The 15,987-nt window shown below is 38.4% G+C and overlaps 1 long non-coding RNA gene across 1 annotated transcript in view; it reads left to right on the top strand.

The window, feature by feature from the left end:
• LOC141279371 (uncharacterized) overlaps positions 1 to 13,784 on the top strand; it is a 164,841-nt gene extending 151,057 nt beyond the window's left edge. Inside the window, exon 3 of the long non-coding RNA XR_012333488.1 lies at positions 13,729 to 13,784. This is a non-coding gene — a long non-coding RNA (uncharacterized lncRNA). The remainder of the gene's footprint in view (positions 1 to 13,728) is intronic.
• Positions 13,785 to 15,987: the final 2,203 nt, after the last annotated feature.

Below are 15,987 nucleotides of genomic sequence, written 5' to 3'. Positions count from 1 at the left end.
AATTTCCAGTTTCCTCTGCCTTTCCCAAAGGCATTTCCCTTATGCTAGGGTAAAACTATGCCTCAAACGTGGCTGCGGAGGATTGGGGGATACAACAGACAGAAAGACCCTGCCCATGCTAATCTACTGCTTTGAACATGACCAGACTCTTTTTCCATATCAAATCTGCAGGGAATAACAGAAATGACGTCAACAAATATTCTTCTGGATATTGACTTATTAGATGAAATATGATATTACTGATGCTTTGCCTAGGGGAAACAAGACAGTAATCTCTGTATATAATATGTTTATAATAAGATGCTTGTGTCTCAATTCCAGAAGCTGGTGATTGAACTCCCAGAAATGAACTGGCACCAGTTCCCATGAATGAAATGACTATGAATCACTTCATTCTTGAAAATTAAAAAAAGATGTGACTTAACAGGTGATGAGTTAGGTGGATGTGCAATATTTCCGCAAACACTCAGCCACAATACATGCTCATATTATTGGTATGATTCGGAACCCTTTAAACATTCCTGCATCTGAGCCTTACAAGAGAGAAGAAACTGAACATATCTGTTTAAACATGCTTAACGAATTGTTTTTGTGGAGACCTATCTTTCAGTGTTTCAGATGAAGTGTTGTGTAATTTTTACAGCATGGAATGTCCCGTGTAGCCAGGGCATCCTATGAGAAACAAGTTTCTGCTTTAGAATAGTTCCTTCACCTACATAAGAAATAAAAGGGAAAGAGGACCAGAATTATCAGTCACTTCTTTTTTTTAAAATTTATTTTATTGAACTAGAGTTGATTTACAATGTTGTGTTAGTTTCTGGGGTACAGCAAAGTGATTCAGTTATACATATATATGCATTCTTTTTCATATTCTTTTCCATTGTGGTTTATTACAGGATGTTGAATATAGTTCCCTGTGCTATACAGTAGGACCTTGTTGTTTATCCATTCTCTATGTAATAGTTTGCATCTGCTAATCCCAAACTCCCAATCCAACCCTCCTCCAACCCCCTCCTCCTTGGCAACCACAAGTCTGTTCTCTAAGTCTGTGAGTCTGTTTGTATTTCATAGATAAGTTCATTTGTGTCATATTTTAGGTTCCACATATAAGTGATATCATATGGTATTTGTCTTTCTCTTTCTGACTTACTTCACTTAGTATGATAATCTCTAGGTCAATCTGTGTTGCTGCAAATGGCATAATTTCATTCTTTTTTATGGCTGAGTAGTATTCTAGTGTGTGTGTGTGTGTGTGTGTGTGTGTGTGTGTGTGTGTGTGTTTATACACCACATCTTCTTTATCCAGTCACCTGTTAATAGACATTTAGGTTGCTTCCATGTCTTGGCTATTGTAAATAGTGCTGCTATGAATGTTGGGGTGCATGTGTCTTTTCAAATTAGAGTTTTGTCTGGATATATGCCCAGGAGTAGGATTGCTGGATCATATGGTAATTCTATTTTTAGTTTTCTGAGGAACCTCCATACTGTTTCCATAGTGGCTGCATCAACTTACATTCCCACCAACAGTGTAGGAGGGTTCTCTTTTCTCCACACCCTCTCCAGCATTTGTTATTTGTAGACTGTTTAATGAAGGCCATTCTGACTGCTGTGAGGTGATACCTTATTGTAGTTTTGATTTGCATTTCTCTGATAATTAGAGCTGTTGAGCAATTTTCCATGTGCTTATTGGCCATCTGTATGTCTTCTTTGGAGAAATGTCTATTTAAGTCTTCTGCCCATTTTTTGATTGGGTTGTTTGTTTTTTTGTTTTGTTTTCATTTTGGCTGCATTGGGTCTTTGTTGCTGCACACAGGCTTTCCCTAGTTGCGGCAAGCGGGGCCGCTCTTGGTTGCGGTGTGCAGGCTTCTCATTGCGGTGGCTTCTCTTGTTGCGGAGCATGGGCTCTAGGCATGCGGGCTTCGGTAGTTGTGGCACACGGTCTCAGTTGTTTTGGCTCCTGGGCTCTAGAGCGCAGGCTCAGTACTTGTAGCGCACAGGCTTAATTGCTCTGCGGCATGTGAGATCTTCCCGGACCAGGGCTCAAACCTGTGTCCCCTGCATTGGCAGGCAGATTCTTAACCACTGTGCCACCAGGGAAGTCCTGGGTTGTTTGTTTTTTGGTTGTTGTGTGAGCTGTTTGTATATTTTGGAAATTAAGCCCTTGTTGGTCTCATCATTTGCAAATATTTTCTCCCAGTCCATAAGTTGTCTTTTTGTTTTGTTTATTGTTTCTTTTGCTGTGCAAAAGCTTATAAGTTTGATGAGGTCTCATTTGTTTATTTTTGCTTTTATTTCTATTGCTTTGGGAGACTAACCTAAGAAAACATTGGTACAATTTATGGCAGAGAATGTTTTGCTTACGTTTTCTTCTGGGAGTTTTATGGTGTCATGTCTTATATTTAAGTCTTTAAGCCATTTTGAGTTTTTTTGGTTATGGTGTGAGGGTATGTTCTAACTTTAGTGATTTACATGAGGCTGTCTAACTTTTCCAACACCACTTGCTGAAGAGACTATCCTTTCTCTATTGTATATTCTTGCCTCTTTTGTCAAAAATTAATTGACCATAGGTGTGTGAGTTTATTTCTGAGCTTTTTATTCTGTTCCATTGATCCATATGTCTGTTTCTGTGCTAATACCATGCTGTTTTGATTACTTTAGCTTTGTACCAGTACTGTGCTGTTTTGATTACTGTAGCACGTATGAAGATGTGCTCATGTGAAACTTATAATCTTTTGTCTTATGTATGAGAGAGTTATGCCTCCAGCTTTGTTCTTTTTCCTCAGGATTGCTCTGGCAATTCTGGGTCTATAAATTTTAGGATTATTTGTTCTCGTTCTGTGTAAAGTGTCATAGGTAATTTGATAGGGATTGCATTAAATCTGTAGATTGCTTTGGGTAGTGTGGCCATTTTAACATTGTTTTAATTCTTCCAACCCAAGAACATGTTATATCTTTCGATTTCTTTGAATCTCTTCAATTTCCTTTATTAATGTTTTATAGTTCTCAGCATATAAGACTTTCACCCCCTTGGTCAGGTTTATTCCTAAGTATTTTACTTTTTTAAGGTGATTTTAAAAGGAATCTTTTTTTTACTTTCCCTTTCTGATATTTCATTGTTAGTGTAAAGAAATGCAACAGATTGCTCTATGTTAGTCTTGTATCCTGCTACCTTGCTGAATTCGTTTATCAGTTCCAGTAGTTTTTGTGTGAGTCTTTAGGGGTTTCTATATATAGTATCATGTCATCTGCATATAATGACAATTTTACCTCTTCCCTTCCAATTTGGTTACATTTTATTTCTTTTTCTTGCCTGATTGCTGTGGCTAGGACTTCCAATACTGTGTTGAATAGAAGTGGTGAGAGTGGGCAACAGTCACTTCTTGACTCCTCTTGTACAAATCCAGAATCCCATTCATCCATCACAGCAAATAAAGCTCTGCTGTGAAATACACTAGCCACTAGCCACATGTAACTATTTAAATTTAAATTTAATTAAAAATTCAGTTTCTTAGTTGAGCTAGCCACATTTTGAGTATTCAGTAGCCACACGTGGCTAGTGCTACCATTTTGGACGGCGAAGGTTTAGAATAGTTCCATTGTTGCGAAAAGCATGGGGTCACTGATATCATTCCCACCCCCTCATTTTTTTCAAGTTAGAAAGGGAGCAAATGTCTCTATAGCCTTCATAGAAAGATATTGTAGGATCAATAAGAAAATACCTGAAATTAGTTTCTCCAAAATTCATTCTGAAACTCTGAAGACTCAGTTTAAATAGTATAAGACTTAGACTAAGTAGGGTTTGAAATATTTAAAAAGAATGACTACACTGAAAGAGTTTTGGAGTGTACTTAAGTGGTTAATTGGATTTTTGATATTTGATTAAAAAATAGCATTTTATTAGATCCCATGTGAAGCTAAGAGAATGGCCCAGTTTATCTATATCTATATCCTACTGATTGGAAAAGCATCGCCATGATGAAGATGTGCTCATGTAAAATTTATAATCTATTATCTTATGTGTTGTCCTTGAGAAAAAGTCAGAACAGGACACAAAGTAGCAAATGAGAGTTTCTTCTTAAATGTGGTATGAAAGGAATTACTCACCTGTTAGGTGAATGGGATTATCAAGGACAGGAGAAAGGGATCCAGAGGCTGGAAGTAAAGTTACTTTCAAAGCTCTAGGGTTGGTAGTTTATGTCTATTTCCTGGAAGACTTCTAAATCTAATGAAATGATTTGGGTGTGTTGTTTTTTCCATAGATAAAACAAATGTTAGATTAAGCAGTGCCTATTAGCCGGTGATGTCTAGTTTTTTTAAAAAAAGCACTACTGTGGGGGAAAAGTACCTACCATTATTTATTCAACAAGGAATAAAGCATCCACTAGTATTAGTCACTGTCCTAGGCACGTGGAGTATGTGAGAAGAAATAGGCATTAAAGAGATAATCAAATGAATAGTTGCAACTGAAATAAGTATCTTAAAGAAGAGTAAGGGGTCCTATAAAACCATGTAACAGGGGGACCAAACTTACTCTGGGGAGTCAGAGAAGGATTTCCTAAAGATGTGACATTCAAGGAAACAGCCAAAGATGAGTAGGATTTATCCAGGTCAAGAGGTGGGGAAAGAACGTATTGGGGAGGAGGATATGTGTGTAGACTTTGTAAAATGAAACAGCATTAGGCATTTGTTGTGTGGCAGGGTGTAGCAAGCAAGAAATAGGAGGGTAATGTGAGGCTGAGAAATAGGTGGGCACCTACTCATGCAAGACCTTCTATTGCCATGATCAATGAATAGATTAATCAACTAAATATGCATTTATATAAGTATTTTTATTGTTTGCATTTTAGTGAAGAGTTATAATACACAGTAAAAGACATAAGTATGCAGAAGTACATAGAATGGAACACTACTTAATCACCCAGATCTATGAAAAGAAGGATTTCCAGATGGAAGGCAACAGTGTTTTCAAAGGTGTAGAGGAAAGAAGGAATACTGGAAATCATTTTCTGGAAATAGTTAAGGGGAAGGGCAAAAGAAAAAGTTAAATTGTTGATGAGGCCAGATTGTTGAAATTTTTAAATGACAGGATGAAATCAATGAACCTTACCTGTTATGCAGCCAGGAACCATTGATGATTTCAAAGGGGAACTTTATTTAGGAGGGTTTATCAAGTGTTAGGGAATGGTTGGGAAGAGAAAATGTAAATGGATATCAGAGTTTGAATTGGATGTAGCGGCCAAAGGCAAGTTACGTTACATGCTTGATGTGAAGATGAAAACTTTAATGAGCAAAATTATTGAGTAGGTAAGTGAAATAAAGCTATTGCAACAACAAAGTAAGGAAGGGTTGAACGTGTGTACTGGAGGAGCAAGAAGTTGAGGGGCTGTGGCTATGAAGGGCCTGCGTCTGGAAGCCAACAAGAATTAGATAGCGCATTGCTGGTGGCCTCCCCAGCCTCTATTTTCCTCTTCTTCCACCAAAGCATCTACATTTTCCTTTGGAGAGCTGCCCACACCTCAGCTTCAAGTTATCTCCAGCTCCTGGTTTTAATAACTGTCTCAGGAATATACAGGTGACCCTATTTGAGCCAGTAAGAAACAGAGAGACGTGTGCTGGGGCTTCTCTGGGAAAGAAGCTGTTCCTTAGGAGCTGTCACAGGTGATGGTCTTTTTCCTTCTTAAGAGAGTGGGATAAGGATGTAAAGCTTGGAATAGCTGCAGGCTTTTTATACAAGGGTGAGGACCCAGGGTAAGAATAACAGGCCTGTCACTGGGAGGAGAGCAGAGGCCACTGAATCACAGAGATGCAGGTCCAGTACCTGAAGACACTGAGAACATCTACACTCCAGCCATGTGAGCCAGTAAATTCCCTTTTTTTGGAATGGGCCTGTTTGTGCAGAGATTTCTGTAGCTTGATAACACCACAGTAAAGAAAATGATACAAAGGGCAGACAAAAATGAGTTCATTTTTAAAAACAGAAAGTTGATGAGAAATTATCACCAGGGAGAGTTAGTTTTACAACTATATGATAATATGAGAATTGACTTTATAATCAAAAGGACGGATTATAATCTGTATGTCGTGATGCAGTAGCACATGGAATTAAAACCAAAGATCCCACTTACAGCCATGTGCTGCTGCTTATTTTTTCCAGAATGGTTGCTTGCAATAAAGAACTGTGACTAAAAAATGAAATTCAAAAATGTAAAGAGTATCCAAAAGTACCGGTAACTTATTAACATATAGGGGTCTATCTTTCCAGACATTTTTGCACATACACAAATTTATTTTTAGAAAACTGGGGTCCTAATGCATGCACTGTATTATACCCTGAGTTTTGCACATAACAATATGTAATAGACATATTTCTGTCCATAAAATGAAGATTTACCTCATCTTCTCACTAGCAGTTTCACATACACGTTTTTAAAAAGAATATCCTCAGAGTAGTAAAGGGAAAGGATTTAAAGCCAATGCACCTGCTCAGATCCTGCCTCTGCCCCTTACCTCACAAATACTCCCTGGTTCCTCACTTCTCTTTTGCAGTTTAAATGAAATGATGACTCTGCATTCCTTAGTACGATGCCTGGCACAAGGTAACACTTGACAATGAGAGTTACTATCATCATTTTTAATATTATTAAGGTACTGTGTGCTGTAGGGGCCAAGGTGAGGCGATATAGAAGATATATATCAGATATAAATATAAAATTGAATTAGGCCCTATCTGTACACAAGAGAAACAAGTCAATAAGAGAAGTGAAAAGAAATACCCCCAAATTATCATATTCCTTCATTACTAATTTGAAGGTCAAATAATTTTTACAGCATAACTGATATAAAACTTGAGCAATGAGACTGTTAAGACAGCTGAACCCTTAAGGCCCCTATTTAATTCCTTCCCACCTTCCACAAATTAAGATGAACAGAAACATAAGAGTGGGGTTTATGGTCTTTATGAAAAAGTGATTTTCTCTGTGTCCTTAGGCAGAATGCCTTCAATTGACACAGGCTCCATCTGCACTCCAGGCAAAACTGCACGTTCTTCTTTTTTTAAATGTGTGTTTTTAAAATACCATTTGGCATCCTCCCTACAAAGCTTAAAAATTAGCTTTTGAAAAAAAAAATCACCCAAAATGTTGCCTTGCGTGTAGAGGCAAGCAAATTGAATTCATGTAAATGATCCTTAAGAAATATCTTTAAGTCTATTCCAACAACAGCATTTTTTAAAATACACATTGATTTGCTTTTAAAATTCTAGTCTCCTTATATTTTTCTTCCTCTTTTGGAAAAGACCTGAATTATGCAAGTATATCTTGCATTAAGAAACCTAGTAAATGAAAATTTCTATTTGCATCATATAAAAATTAGGGAATCGTCATTTACTCTTCAAAATGATTTTTGAAAATAATTCAAAGTAAAATTCCCTTAAATAGAAAACTTGTCAAGGAAATTCAAAACAGAATTTAAACACAACTTTTCAGAAACTCATCTACTATGTATATAACACAACAATGAACATGAAAAACATTGTTAATATATCCTCCATTATACTCCCAGCAGTATATGTATGTCTGTAGATATTTTGAGCTAGAAAGAGATGGAGGTATCTCTAGCACATATTGCCTTGGTGATACAAGAAGCTGATCATATCCAATGCAGATTGGCAGATGGTAATAATAGAAGTCGTTTGTTCATTGGGCTGTAAGATCTTCCAAGACAGGGGCTATGTCTTATTCATGTTTGTACTGGTGCTCTTTTCCCTGTAGCATGTTGACTCTGCATTTTAAAACTGCCATCTTGTGAATTATTAAATAAATAATTGGGTTAACTGGATGACTTTAGAAAAAATAAAGCAGATCCCTACCACACTCTTAAATATTTAAAAAATTAATTAATTCCACCTGGATCAAAGATTCAAACAGAAAAAATCATAGAGACTCCTGAGAGACTAGGTCCTTGGAAACTCTTTCATGGCACAGAACACCTAAAACTTTGAATTAAGTTGTTAAAATATATTTTAATGCATGGATGAGCTGTCAGGAAATTAAAGGGAATTTTCAAAATCCTTAAGTCTAGAATTGGCAGTAAAAAGAAATGATCTAGTACTGAAACTGCTTATTCCTGGTAGCTCAAAGCCTTAGTTTTATTTGGCCCCATATGAGGTGAAAAGTTAGAAGGGGACAAAGCAGAATGAGAAAGTAAAGCAGAAATTCTCAAATAAAGAAGGCACCCTATACCCCAAAGGTTGACATCCTCATTAGATAATAAGTAAACTTGAAACAAGAAGAAACTGTTGGCCTGTCTCAGACTTGACTCTAAATGGAGCTGGGGGAGGGGAGGACACTTCACCCCAAATTCCTAACCACAGGCTCCCACTTACATTAGTTTGGGGGATGAAATTACAGACATACCTTGGAGATATTGTGGGTTCAGTTCCAGACCACCACAATAAAGCAAATATTACAATAAAGAGAGTCACACGAATTTTTTAGTTTCCTAGTGCATATAAAAGTTACGTTTACGTTATACAGTAGTCTGTTAAATGTGCAATAGCATTATGTCTAAAAATGTACCTACTGTACCTTAATTTAAAAATACTTTATTGCTAAAAAACACTATCATCTGAGCCTTCAACAAGTCATAATCTTTTTGCAATAGTAACATCAAAGATCCCTGATCACAGATCACCAAACAAATATAATAATAATGAAAACATTTGAGTTGTTGCAAGGATTACAAAAATTTGACACAGACACAAAGTGAGCAAATGCTGTTGGAAAAACGGCGCCGATAGACTTGCTTGACAGAGTTTCCACACACCTTCACTTTGTAAAACATACAGTATCTGCCAAGTGCATGTAATGAAGTAGAGCATAAAACAAGTTATGCCCGCAATGTTCTTATGCAATTCCCCCCCCAAAAAACTCTAGTTGGAAATTTAGCTCAAAATAATAAAATGCAGTTATTGGACTACTTCGTAAAGTTGTGTCTAGATAATGAGTGAGAGAATAATGATGGTATAAGAGGAAAATAAAATTATACACTATACACAAAATGTCCTCCTGATGGGTTGGTAACATGAGAAAAGCAAAATTTTAAAACGTTTAGTAAACAATATAAAAAGAATGTATTTTTAAACTTGAAGTAGGGAAGGACTTCTTAAACAAGATACAAAATGTGCAAACCAAAAAGGGATTGATAAATTTGATCATTAAAATTAAGAACTTCTGTTCATCAAAAAAATACCATAAAGAAAGGAAAATGACAGTCCCTAAACAAAAATGACGATGAGCTTGGAAGGGGACCTTCCATCGACTACACCAGAGCTCTTTCTTCAGGTTAATATGGATCTGTTCACCTATGTTTTTCAAGTAGGGACATTCATTTGGTTATAATACTACTATACTCACACCATCTTATCTAAAATATGGTCATTTAAGTTGCTATAAATACAGAATAGCTGGATTTCCATGAAACATTGTTCTGATCTTCTTTGCCAGCATCCTTTAGGGAGTTCTTCCATTTGTTCATTCAACTGCTCATTCATTCATTTTGTCATTCATTTTAATTAGTAAACGTCTATTAAGCATCTACTTTATACCTAGCACAGCACTAAGCCCTGAACATTCTCAAGAGAACCAGACTGGATGTTAAAAATTAATTAATTCATTCATTCAACACCTATCTCTTGAGCAACTACAATATACCAGGCACTGTTCTAAGCACTGAGATATAGCAGGGGGAGGGGGTATGGGGACGGGGCAGGGAATGGAAGAATTTCCTGTCCTTATGGAGTTTAGTGCCTAGTGATATCTACTAATATCACATGAACATTAATATCTAAAGTTCTCTATACCCACTCTCACTCACCCAAGAATTTCAATCCCTTGTAAAACTCCCCCTTCCCCCCACCATCAATGCATTTCTGGCGACTACCAAGAGGGTATAATTCATTCCATAATTCAGAGTCACTCACCACTGGCCTTTGCTCTACAACTAAGTCAACCACCAAGTTGGAAGGCCTTAATTGGTCCAGGTTCTGGTAATGTTATTATTAGAAATATAAATTAATATAACATTAATAGCTATCATTTAGTACGTGATGGGCACTAAGTCCCTAACATACATTGTTTAATTCTATAAGACAGTCTATGTAGTCTTTAACTTTGAAATTTATCAGTGTAGATAGTAGTGTGTGTGGGGGGGGGGTAATTAATTTCAATCTATACCTTAGGGTAGCTAATTATCCTAATTAATTACCCTAATTAAAACCACTTTAGGGTGATTAATATTCGAAGGTCTCTAATCAGGAAAACACACTTCAAGAATGGCTTGTTAGCCTTTGAAAGACCCTATTAGAACCCCACATTCCAGAGGCAGTTACTACTAAACTACTTTAGTCCTCTAACTATCATGATCTGTAGTCAACACCAAAAGTTTATTAATTAGCATAACAGATGTTAGAAATCATTTTTCATTGAAATAGGTGAACCGAGGAGTGTTGCAGATGCTGCACTGGCTAAAAGTATGATACAGACACTCTCCATTACTAAAATAGAATATAAAAATCTAGTCACCCAGTAGCCCAAAAAGGAACCCCTGGGTTTAGGATTCTGAAGATAGTGTTACCTGGCTCCTGCTAGAAATTTAAGCAGAATTCTACCTCTAAATAGCGTCAGAGTCACCTAAAGAAAATCACAGACAGCTGAAACTTTGTAACACCTACAGAATGGGTTCTATGACTGTTTCATGCCTACTTATCTGTGGCAGAATTCGGACTGAGATTTGCTTTCATTGCAAAGTAGCCCCTGTTAGAGAGATTTTGGAGGAGGAAACCCACAGCCCTCATCTACCTGTGACTATTACAGGCTCCTACTCTCTACCAGAAAGAACCTAATAATAAGAATAATCCTTGGAGGATCCAATATTTGTGAGTAAGCAAGTAGGCTTAGTTCCATTTGCCACAGGTAGGGATCATTATCCCATTTTAAAAAGGAGGAAACGAATAAGATTTGAGATGTTAACTCACTTCCTCAAGTTCTCAGAATTAGTAAGTAAGGGAACTGAGATTTGAGAGGCAGGTCTGTGTGATTCCACAACCCTCATAGCAACCCCTTAACACTTACATAAGCATGAAACTCTGCCTCACGTAATTGGGCACGTGGCCATCTGTTACACTCTCGCCTTTGGAGGCGGAGCTTGTCTCTCAGTCCATGGGTGAGTTGCATACGCACCTGTTGTGAGGTTTACTATTCAAGAATACAGACTCATTCTAGTAAGCCTCTTGTCAGCATTACCACTCCCCTGACTTGGGCTTTCACTGGCATATTTTTTGAGGGCATAGGTGGTTCTGGGCAGCAGACGTGGAGGGCTTTTTTAGCTGCGTCTGCCTCAGGATGGAAGATGTGAAGCATCCTGAAATCCTACTACTTTCCTAAGGATTTCTCTGAAGGACACTGAGAGGTATCCTGCAGAGAGAAAAATGTAAGAGGGGGACAAGCTGCTAATCTTATTAAAATAGTCCAATTGTTTGAACTCAGATGCTTGACGGCATAGGAATAGGCACTGATCAGTTTACAGCCATGTAATACAATCAACATAATGTCCTGCCTGAAAAAGAGACAGCTCCGACCCACCCCGATGGAAGCCCAGGCTGGAAGCTTTCCGGTGAAAGCAAGATGCCCAGGTCAGTGGACTCTAGGGCTTCACCCCTCCTGAGTAAGATGGCTCGCTTCTCCCCACATTTTCATACTCTGTACATGTTTATAGTCATGCCAGGATGACATCACCTTTCTGTTAACTCTAGTGTTGCACAGCTGACTTATGTTTCACTCTCTACCCTTCAGCCTTTGAAATCACCTGTGCAAATGGTCCAAAAGCTCGCTGGATTATACCTGATATAAAGGGGAAGGATTTACTTTGGCAATAATAATAATAATAAAGCAATCATTTACTGAGTGCTTATTATAGGCCAAGTACTAAGGAAAATGCTTTACATGCATTATTCTAGAAGAGATCACAACAGTCCTTTGCTGTGGGTATTATTATTATTACTATGAGTATTATTATCCTCATTTTACAAATAAGGAAACTGAGGCTCAGAACGTTTAAATGGCTTGTTGGAACAAGAAATTAATCTGAGTCTGCTTGACACTTACCCCTTCTCTTAACCGGTATTCTTGTAGGCAATCAACCCGTGGTGTATGAGATGCTCTTTGATTGCTATCGCTGTGATTTAAGCCATCTCTTATGAAGAAAAAAGTAGTGATCTACCTCAGTATGGTAAAGAGAGCACAGTATTTGGAATCGGGGACCTGGAATCATTCCTGCATCTATTATTGGCAAGCCATCTAATCTTGAACAGATTAATTTCCCATAGTCTGGATTTTTGTGTTTTGTTTTTGTTTTTGTCAGTAAGCTGGTAATGATACAACCATCATCCAGTTATTGTGTGAATCAAATAAAATGACAGCTCCATAATGATCCGTTCTCTCCCTTCCCCATATCACTTAGCTTATTAGTAACTATGCTAGGATCTATATAGATCTTCTATCTCCCAGTCCTCTATGCTTTCTTCTTGACTGGGGAACCTTTCGACTCTCTGGTTATTGTTAGTAAGGCTGGGCTAATGTCTTTGGCTCTTGTCTAGTTTGGTATGTTGGAGAAGTCTTAGGCACATTGACAGCTGAAGCCTACTCTTAAGTGAAGAAACAGGAGGAGAACTATTGTCTAAAACACAGGCACAAGACGCAATAAGCAGAGGCCATTTAGCACTGGGGCAAATACCTCAAGAGCTTCTGAAAGCATCCCCACTTGGCACACAGAACTAATTATGTTTATTCAAAAATGCAGATAATCGTGTAATATGTTTTAGAAAGCTATCCACTAAACATGTTCAAATTTTAAAATAAAAGGATTTACTGCCTCATAAGCTACACCTGCTATCTGGCTAACTCAACCATCCAGAAAAATCTTCAAAGCCTCCCTATCCATTTATCCAATAATTATTGAGGCACCTACCATCTGCCAGAGACTGATGTTGGTGCTAGGAATGTGATAGTGAACAAATTACACAAAAAGTCCGGCTTTTAGGAAGCTCACAGTCTTGTTGAGGGGTGGAGGGGAAAGAGGCAATGAATAGAGAGTGCTGATTACAAAAATCAAATAAGAAAAGACGCTATGAAGTACTGAGGTTGAAGATTAAAACTGTAGATAGGGTGGCCGGGGAAAGATTTACTAGGAGAGTGAATTTAAGTGAAGACATGGAAGATGTGAGGGAGCTAGTTCTTTCCATGTTTGGGTAGCATCATCCAGGGAAGAAGGAAAAAGGAATGTCTCAAGGTGGGAGCATGTCTGGCTTGTTGAACTCCAGCAAGCCCAGGAGCAAAGCGAGAGAGGGGGATACATTAGAGTCGTAATGGGGCAGGGGAGATGGGGTAGGTCGGGCCTTGTAGGTCATACTAGGAACTTCAGCTTTTACTCTGCATTAGAAAATCTGAATTGATATATTTGCAAGATCTGTCTGGCTGCTTCTTGAGAAAGACTACCAAGGGTCAAGGGCAAAAACAAAGAGACCAATGAGAAAGCTATTTCAATAATCCAGGCAAGAAACGATGAGGCTTGGACCAGAGTGGGGGTAATGGGAGTGGTGAGAAGGGGTTGGAAAAATACTTAAGTAAGTAAGTAAATAAATAAATGTTGTTGTCCTTTTTTTGGAACTCATAGGTTTTGACGACAGATTAAATGTGTGGTCTGGGTGCAAGAGATGAGTCAAGAATGACACCTAAGTGTTTTGCCAAAGCAATGGAAGGATGATGGAATGACGTCAAGACAAATCCCAAGCTCGGTCATGTGGGAGACAGTGCCCTTCACAATCTCCTTCTGCACTGCTCCCACCATATTCCTTCTTGAGTTCTGATCCATTTTCAGTTCTCTGAACTCATCAATGCTCCCTCTTGCCTACAGGCCCCCACACATGCTGTTCCTTTTTCCTCTAACACTTCTTACTCCCCACAATTCCCTGAAAGAGGGGACTCATCCTCAGCATACAATTGGTAGTGGTCAAAGAATAAACGATTGAATCAATACCTTAATATTCTGGGTAACTGGGGTTTGTCCTTAGGATACTATGATGCTGGAAATAAGTTTGGTCAAGGCTGAGAGGGAAGACAGGAGTTGAAGACTTTCAAGGATATGGGTGCCACTGTCACTGAAGGGTCTGGGTGAATGGGGGTGGAATAAAGACTGGAGTGCTTTATTCAGACCCCCTATCAGGGTCAAGGTGCTCATCCGTCAGTTACTGGGAATACTGGCTGAGCCTCTGACTGGAAATTGTCTCAGCCACAGGGTACTTTACAGCCAAGGTGATGCTCTCTCATAGGAAGCAGCCTGTGTCCAATGACAGCTGATGTGAGGATACAATGACTGGCTTCCTTGATTCCATTTGGGATAATCTGAGGGGCCTTCCTGGCAGCAGAGCTCCCCATAGGATGACTGAGGCTTGAGTTGGAACCACCTTGGAGATCAGCTTTCCCCTCTGCCCCATCCTACCTTCCTCATTTCCTTACAAGGGCATGTCCTAATAAACCTTCTCCATGCAACTTCCCATCTCATCCTGTTTCCATAGAACTCGATCTAGGACTGGAGACATCTTTCTAAAGGACAGCTCTATGGTAGACTTTAGCAGGGAGGATCCCTCTGTGTATCTTAGGGGCTCAGGGAGCCATGGCAGGAGGTGAGATAGCTGTGAGGCCGAGGCCCTAAAAATTGGAAAGGTTCATTAGTGAAATGATGCAGTATAATTTCATAGAAGATTATTCTCTCTGGAGGCTAACAGATGGCTCTGCAGCCAAATTCGGGACTCTAATTCAACAGAGAGATTCTGCTGATGTCACCAGTGCTTGAGCTGTGTGTTCTAGTGTGGGCTTTTTAAGGGTTTTGGTTGTCTTTTTTTTTTTTTTTTTTCCTTTCACAAACAGCCATAGAACCTCGAGAGTTAATTCAGCCTTGTAGTCACTCCAAGGCCATCTGTTGTTCAAATTAAAATACATATTTTTAACTTTAACCTTTCAATCTCTGAAGTTTTAAACCTTTGCAATAGAAACAGTCACTTTGCAACAGCTTTCCAGCTTCCTGATTCAGTGACATCAATGAAAGGGTAATGTCAGTTTTGAGGACGTCAGTAAGGAACGTTGGCAGGGCTGACATCAGTAGGGGGACATAGAGAATTTACCAGGCTATTTTCTGTTCTTGCATGACACGGTAACGTGCTCTGCTCTCGTTAGCTGGAGTTCATCGAAACTCTGAATAGATTTCATGAAGGATAGTTTAGGAATTCACATTTATTCTGAGATATTCATAAATAAAGAAGGATCTAGAAAAAACACTGCAGAATTTGGCTCCTTTGTTAGTTCTATTAATCTGTTGACATATTCTAGGGTAGACGCCAGAATAAAATATAACTGAGATGTTAATTTCTTTGTGAATGATTTTTGTTCTCATTTAAAAAGTCATGCATGTTTATTGTAGAAAATATGGAAAAGGCAGAACACTACAAAGATACTCATAATCCTGCTGTCTAGAGATAAATGCTTTTAATGTCTTGGTGTATTGCATTTGTATTTTAAACGGTTAGTTTAAATACCTCCTGAATGCAGAGATGAGGGGGTCATTATGAGCTGTAATGTGTTGTGCTTGATATTTGAAGATGCTGTTGCTAATCCCTGACGAAAGGGGGCATGTGTCTTGAATCTATTTTATCTTATTTCTTCCAAATACCGTATCTACCAAAATTCATGATTTTTTTGTGCCATTCCATCCACCTTACCTGTGACACATGAATACATTTGCTAAAACTATTTGAAACTACACAAATTAAAATGGTATATTACCATTCTCTGTTCAACTGAATTCAACAACCCTTTTTACTTATGATAGGTACTATGTATTCTGTGCTGTGCTGGGTGAAGTGTAAGGATGGGGTGG

The sequence above is a fragment of the Tursiops truncatus genome, chromosome 8, assembly GCF_011762595.2.
Source record: "Tursiops truncatus isolate mTurTru1 chromosome 8, mTurTru1.mat.Y, whole genome shotgun sequence".
Lineage (NCBI taxonomy): Eukaryota > Metazoa > Chordata > Mammalia > Artiodactyla > Delphinidae > Tursiops > Tursiops truncatus.
This window is presented reverse-complemented; position numbering and strand designations above follow the sequence as displayed.